Raw genomic sequence first — 7,876 nt, 5'->3', positions numbered from 1 at the left:
AACTAAGTGAATGTGATCGGACCCTAACCTCTCTATGCTTTCTATCTCAAACTCTATCTCTCCAAGTCATATGCATTCTATTGAAACTGTCGAATGTCTTCTCTGCATCCTTGTCAGCAGAAGATACAGAGACAACCATTAAGTCCGTTTTCAATGCTCATTCCTCCACATGAAATCCGGAGAAGTAGGAATGACCACCCGACAATCTAGGCGTGCGTGGGACGTGGAACAAACTCCAAAATTCCGCATAATGGCCACGTGTTCCTCAGATGCGAATTGCCAGGGCACCTGTGTAATAGCACAGTGCCGCCCCTATACCTATAAATACACACTCACAGCGGTCATTATCTCTTCTTCCACCCTCGCACGAACCCTAGCGCCACCGCTAGCCCTCGACGACGCCGGCGACGAAGCACTTCGCTACCGCAACCTCTCCGACGCCATCTTCACACCGACCGCGGACATCGTCCTCTCCGCCGTCGCCGTAGGTGTCCTCCGTCGCCAAGTTAGGGCACGGAAGATCGAACTGCTCGGCCTCATCTTACACTCCGTCTAGCAGTTCTTAGTGTGGTAAATAAAACTTCCTCTTTTTACAGCACCATCGATCCTATGGATTTGTCACTTTCTACCACAAGCAGTTTCTGTTCACACAAGCTAGATCTCTCTCATACTGCATCTCATAACATGCCTAGTATATTCACTTGTGCTTCACAAAGTAGTTAGATTCCTCACTTGTACTGATCTGTGGATTCGTACAAATCTGGAACCAACTTCTTATCTATGAGTGAATGTCTTCGCACGATGAGGTCAATGTCTTCTAAACTGATTTATCTTCAAAATCTTCTGAGAATGCATATGACCTCTTCCCCTTCCCTCGCACCTTAATGCTGTCACAGGTACATGTCCGTGGGAGAATCCTTTGGTTCTCATAGTCTGCATTCATTTGCAGAATTCTTACAGCATCACATAAATTCGCCCGAAGCCAGTTCCTGTTGGTCCAGCAAACGAAAACCTTTGAAGCCTTTGAACATCTCGAAGCCTTTCAAGTTAAAGTATATGGCTTCAGAGAAAGCAGCAAGGAAGGGTGGCAGAAAGCGTCATGGTGAAACATCCAGAGATCTGCCAGATGAACTCTCAGAAATGTACAAGACAGATCCTGAAGAGGATTACAATCAGCGCAAGACCCGAATCCAATGGATTCGAAGATATTGGGCAGAACAATGGTTCAAATACAGATTTGTGACCCAGGAGTATGCTGAGAAAAACGCCATCAAGAGACCATGGGGAGACATCCTATTCAAGAATCTTCTACCCAGGTCCAGAGATGAAGCCATTGCTCAAGGCTTCTATCCATGCATGGTCCGTGGACCACAGCCTGCTGATGCACACTCGTCGTCACTGCTATGGTGTCGTGACGACAATCTGTTCAAGCGCAACTTCCAGTTTGCTCAGAACTCAGCGAAGCAGAACAAGAAGACTTTTGGGTTAGACTTCAACCCTGGTCCCTCAGCACCAAGGGCAGATGGCACACGAGATGCTGAACCCAATGTCATCGGTCCTTTCGCCAACCTTGAAGGCCTCATCACCTACATCTTAGTTCAAGGGACTATAGTGAATGAGCCTGCAGCTGACACTAAATCAGAAGAAGCTCCTGCAGCTCTGAAGACAAAGAAGCTGAAGAAGCCTAAAGCTTCAAAACCCGCCCCTTCACCAAAAGTCTCAAGGGCGAAGCCACTGGCAACTGCACCTCCTGAAGACAGTGTGCAGTCTGAAGACTTATCACGCGTCTCCAAGCCCCAGAAGGCCAAGATGCCTCTGCCTCACACTGGCCAAGAGCTAACAGCTGCTGCCATTCTGCGCAATGACGACATTGATCTATCAAGTGATGAAGATCTTGCAGATGACGCTCTTGAGCAACTCATCAAGAGCAAAGAAGAAGCAGAAATCTTCAATGATCTGCCTCTCTTTGATGTCACCATCATCCACAACTTCATTGACGAGTGGTTTGACACGCCAAACATCAGCTTTGAAGATCTGCAGCTACCCATTGGCCTCAGTGTCGCCTTCCAAGGCGGCATTGCTTCAGAACTTGCTATTGCCCAGCGCATTGTTGAACTGAAGCAGAAGATTGACTATGAAAAGGCTCAGTTCAAGAAGCATATGGCCAAGCTCAACATGCAAGAAGTGAAGAACTTCAAGACAATGATGCACGAGCTCAAGGAAGCCTTTGTGAAGAAGCGTGCAGAAGCTCAGGGTTCGCGTGAGCGCATGAAGACTCTGGCTGACAAATGTGTGCAAGCCTATAATGAGGCTGAGAAGCGCAAGGCACTTGGGCGTCCTGGCATCGACCCCAGGATGGCCGCAAAGAAGAAGAAGAAGTCTGCTACGGCTGAACCTGATGCACCAAGGCAAGAAGCAGTTCCAATTGTCTTCCAAACTAGACTGACTGGCTCGAAGCCAAAAATCCGGTCAACAGCTTCAGAGCTCAAGAAGACAAGGACTGCTGAGGCTGAAGCCAGGAAGAGGAAACACTCTGAAGCCTCGCCTACTGCCCCCTCCAAGAAGAAGAGGAAGACCAAGAAAGCTCGGGCTGCTTCCACAGAGCCCTTGATAGTTGAACCCATTTCTATGGTCTATCCTGAAGCTGAACGACAACTGACAATTCATGAGCCTGCTTCCACAGAGGCTCATGAAGCTGAAGACATTCCAGCAGCTGATCCCATCGCTGCTGAAGACATTGGTCATCATGACAATGTAGTAGATGGTGCAGTCCTTCCTCAGTTTGAAAACAGCGAACTCATCAGCATTGGTCATCCACTGACGCCAATTGCACAGGATGCTTCATGGGCGGATCGCCCACAAGAGGAAGAAGACTATGAGGCCCATCCCACTCCGACTCCATAGGCGTCGTCTGCGTTCCGTAGGCTTCGCAAAGGTCCAAGGCCTCAAGTCTCTGCTGAAGACATTCCGGCTGCATCAGCCGCAGAAGAAGGAGTCCCACAAGATCCCACTCCCCTGTCCCACCAAGAAGCAGTTCTCCAGGAGAATGTGCTTGTGACCGACCCTCCAGCTAGTCAAGTGGAGGATGAAAATCGTGAGGCTGCCACAATCACCAATGAAGCTAATGTGGAGCCCTCCCCAACAAAGGCATCAGAAGACAGCGAAGCCACTAACCCCGCCACTTCTGTTCCCGAGTCTGCTGCCGGTCCTCAATTCGACTATCATGTTGAGCACAGGCCTCAGGTCCATAAGCCAATCCCAAGACTGCCAAGGTTTCCAGGTCCTGCATCAGCACATGGCTCCTTCAACATCAATGGCTTCAGGGCAGACAACATGTTCTTCAATAGCTCCAGGAATCCCTACTCAAGGGAAAGGATATCATCTGATCGGTTCTGGAGCTATCCTCAGCGAAGCTATTACTCCTGCATTCTCTACAACCAAGGTCACATCTTCCCACACAAGCGCCTTGACATTGAAGCTATAGCTGGTCTGCCCTGTCTGGAAGAAGCTTTAGATTGCTTCAAGGAAGTTGGACTGCTGCCGTTCATTACTGACGAAGAGCATTGGAATGAAGAGCTGCTGCTTCAATTCTATGCCACACTTCACATCAGAGGGTACAGTAGAGATCCGAAGACTTGGATCCTGGAGTGGATGACTGGCAACATTCATCATGAAGCCAATGCATTTGACATCATTGAGCTCACTGGCTTGCCCACTCCTGGCGATCTCTTCGAGCAAGGCTGTCAGCTGCATACTGAAGCTATTGAGAGCATCTTTCAGCGGCCAGAACCTGATATGAGTCAGATGCTCAGCATGATGAAGCCATTGCCCCAAGATGCTGCTTATCCCACAGAGTTCTTCATTGAAGACCTTGAGTATCTGCCAAGAACCATCTATCACATCATCAGGCGAACTCTCTGGCCTATCAAAGGGCACTCTCCAAATGCCAAGCTTCAGGGTGCAACGAAGACTTTGGTCTTCTATATACTTCATGGAAAATGCTTCAATGCACATGACTTCTTCATACGCCAACTTGCTGCATCAGGCATTGATCTGTTTGGTTTGAAGTTCTACGCCCTTTGGGTCATGCGGCTGATCAAGCTACAATCCGCCATCTCGTATCAGCCCTCAGCCCGCAACCATCAGATCTTCTTGCCTGACGTGGACATGTCTACTGAAGCCATATATTCTGAGCCTGCCAAGCAACCTCTAAGTCTTTAGAATGCAGAACATCAGAGTTTTACTCAGAACATTGAAGGCGTTGAAGCAGTTTCTCGGGTGTATCCTTTGGCTGGCACTACACGTGCACCACACCCTGCTTCCACTGAAGCCACCGACAGTGCCACTGCTCCAAGACCCAAGAAGCGCACTTGTGTTCTCAACGACCAAGAGCTTCTTGTGGCTCTACATCAGAAACAGGATAGGCATCATGACTGGCTGAAGTGTCAGATGAAAAGCCTCTTGGTGGAAGTTAATCGCGTTCGCAATCTTGCCACCAAGAATGCTTTCGTTGCCCATGAAACCTATCGCCGCACATGGAAAGGGCTCACGATGATGTGTTCTGAAGCTGATCTTCAAGAGGATGGCTTCACTGAGAGATTCAAGTTTGACTCCACACCTCCTCGAAGGGCTGTGCTACTAGGAACTCCATCCCTTGAAGACTCTGAGTTCTCTTCCTCTGCTGCCACAGTGACTGCCAAAATTATTGAGGAAGAAGACGATGCTACTTCACCGCCACCTCCTTCAGCACCTCCAAGCTCTTCCGCACTGCCAAACAACACCAACAACCCTGCTACTTCACCTACTCCTCATGGGAACGAGTAGAGGCTCTATGTCTTCAAACCTTTTTGGTCATTACTGACAAAAGGGGGAGAAGCATATGAGATTGATAGTCTTCAAGCGGGTCCATATGGGCGGGTGCTTTATATTTTGCTTCGTGCTTACAACTCTCGTTTTTGCTACATTTGGTTCTTATGAGTTGTAACACTTAAACTAGATGGTCGTCTGCTACTTATTTGCCACCTTGTTTTGCGAAGATAAATTCCTCATGTGCGACGATAAATTCCGCACTTAGCTCATTCTACAAACATCCATTTTCCATTATGCATGTCATTATCTTCATATACTTTCACATGCATAGTGGATTGTCATCATAAGTTGAAGTGGATCTCCACAAGTACAACCTGCCATGTGCATTTGCATTCCAAAAGCAAATTAACTTATATGCACATCTTCAGGGGGAGCCCTTGCAACTTATGAAGACAATTCCTTATCCTTTACAATTTCACAGATTATATTCCCCGTTGAAAACTTCAACTAGTTTGTCATCAATCACCAAAAGAGGGGAGATTGTAAGTGCATCTAGTGCCACCCCTAGTTGGTTTTGGAGTATTGACGACAAACCTAGTTGAGGGACTAATGTGTTTGTGAGAATTGCAGGATAACACAGGAAGAAGTCCCTCATTAATTCAGTTTTACTACCAGAGATGACCCCTAAAAATGTATGAAGACATTGAAGTCAAAGGTGGTATATGAAGATATTCACATTGAAGACTATGACAAGAGAAGACACTATATGAAGCCTATGGAGCTCGAAGACTTAGATCTTTCATAGTTCTTTTTCTTTTGTGTTGAGTCATAGGAACCACCGTACTGTTAAGTGGGGTCCAAGAGAACCAGTCAGAATGACTGAAGTGATGCCTAAACCAAAAACCTATGTCTTCGAGTGAAGACTATGAGAGCGAATCTTGTCCAGAGTCGGACAAGTCAGCTTTGCTTGTAGCCCAAGTAAAGTTGCCGTGTGAGTTTGAAATCTGACCGTTGGAACACGTGTCAGTTCCTTAGTGATCGAGGGTCATTTCAGACAAATCAGGTCGGGTTGCCAAGTGGCTATAAATAGCCCACCCCCTACAACCATAAACGGTTGGCTGCTCAGATTGAAAGTACGACTTTTGTCGTTTGAGAGCAACCCACCTCGAAGCCTTTGAGAGAGAATTCCTTGCGAGGATAAAGCCCTAACCACCAGAGCCAGAGAGAATTGGGCATTACTTAAGTCTTCTTGTCTGTGTGATCTGAAGACTTATTACACTTGAGGACTGTGCATCCTCCAGCCGGTTAGGCGTCGCGTTCTGAGCATATAAGAGACATTGTGGATTACCGGTGAACGAAGTCTGTGAAGGTTTGGGAGTCTACCTTGAAGACTTACCAGAGTGATTGGGCGAGGTCTATGTGACCTTAGCTCAAGGAGAATATGGTGAGGACTGGGTGTCCTGAGCTGCGTGTTCAGGACTGGGTGTCCGGGACTGTGTGTCCTAAGGTTTAAATACCTAGTCGCTCCAACCAGACGTACAGTTGTCACAGCAACTGGAACTGGTCCAACAAATCATTGTCTTCAACGAGTCACGGGTTTCATCTTCACTTCCCTTTACTTACTGTTACTCCTTGTGAAGTCATTGTATGTTTGCACTATCATTTGTCTTCACTGAGTGACTGCGTGTTCTGTTTGGCTTCACAATATCTTCCTACCTGATCCTTACTACCTAGCTGCTATTAGTCTTTGTGCTTTCACTTCATTGAATACTTGACTATGGTTTGCCTAGTGTAGTCTACCTTCCGCTTCATGGTAATAGGTTTAATTTTATCATTTGTCTTCAAAACTTCTATGTTCTGAAGACTTCCATAAAAATCGCCTATTCACCCCCCTCTAGTCGATATAACGCACTTTCAGTAACTCTTTTTGCGGTGTGTTTGTCGAGATCCGAAGAATTGTGGGTTCATGATCAAGATTATCTATGAACAATATTTGGTTCTTCTCTGAATTCTTATATGTATGATTTAATTATATTTGCAAGTCTCTTCAAATTATCAGTTTGGTTTGGCCTACTAGATTGATCTTTCTTGCAATGGAGAAGTGCTTAGCTTTGGGTTCAATCTTGCGGTGTCCTTCCGAGTGACAGCAGGGGCAGCAAGGCATGTATTGTATTGTTGCCACCAAGGATAAAAGGATGGGGTTTATATCACATTGCTTGAGTTTATCCTTCTACATCATGTCATCTTGCTTAATGCGTTACTCTGTTCTTATGAACTTAATACTTTAGATGCATGCTGGATAGCGGTCGATGTGTGGAGTAATAGTAGTATGCAGAATCGTTTCGGTCTACTTGTTGTGGACGTGATGCCTATATACATGATCATGCCTAGATATTCTCATAATTTTGCACTTTCTATCAATTACTCGAAAGTAATTTTTTCACCCACCGTAATACTTATGCTATCTTTTATCATATAAGTTTCCAATCTATTTTGTTTCTCAATCTTTACTTTCAATCTATATCATTAAAATACCAAAAATATTTATCTTATTATTATTATCTCTATCAGATCTCACTCTCGTAAGTGACCGTGAAGGGATTGACAACCCCTTTATCGTGTTGGTTGCGAGGTTCTTATTTGTTTGTGTAGGTACGAGGGACTTGCGTGTAGTCTCCTACTGGATTGATACCTTGGTTCTCAAAAACTGAGGGAAATACTTATGCTACTTTACTGCATCACCCTTTCCTCTTCAAGGGAAAACCAACATAGTGCTCAAGAGGTAGCAAGAAGGATTTCTGGCACCGTTGCCGGGGAGATCTACGCACAAGTCAAGACATACCAAGTACCCATCACAAACTCTTATCCCTCGCATTACATTATTTGCCATTTGCCTCTCGTTTTCCTCTCCCCCACTTCACCCTTGCCGTTTTATTCGCCCTCTTTTTCCATTCCCCTTCTCTTTTCTAGTTCGTCTTTTTTCGCTCGCCTCTTGTGTGCTTGTGTGTTGGATTGTTTGTCGCGATGGCCTTACCAAAAAGTTTTGATCCTCACCTTAGAAGGTTGG

The sequence above is a fragment of the Triticum dicoccoides genome, chromosome 4A (assembly GCF_002162155.2).
Source record: "Triticum dicoccoides isolate Atlit2015 ecotype Zavitan chromosome 4A, WEW_v2.0, whole genome shotgun sequence".
NCBI lineage: Eukaryota > Viridiplantae > Streptophyta > Magnoliopsida > Poales > Poaceae > Triticum > Triticum dicoccoides.
Note: the sequence above shows the minus strand (reverse complement) of the source record.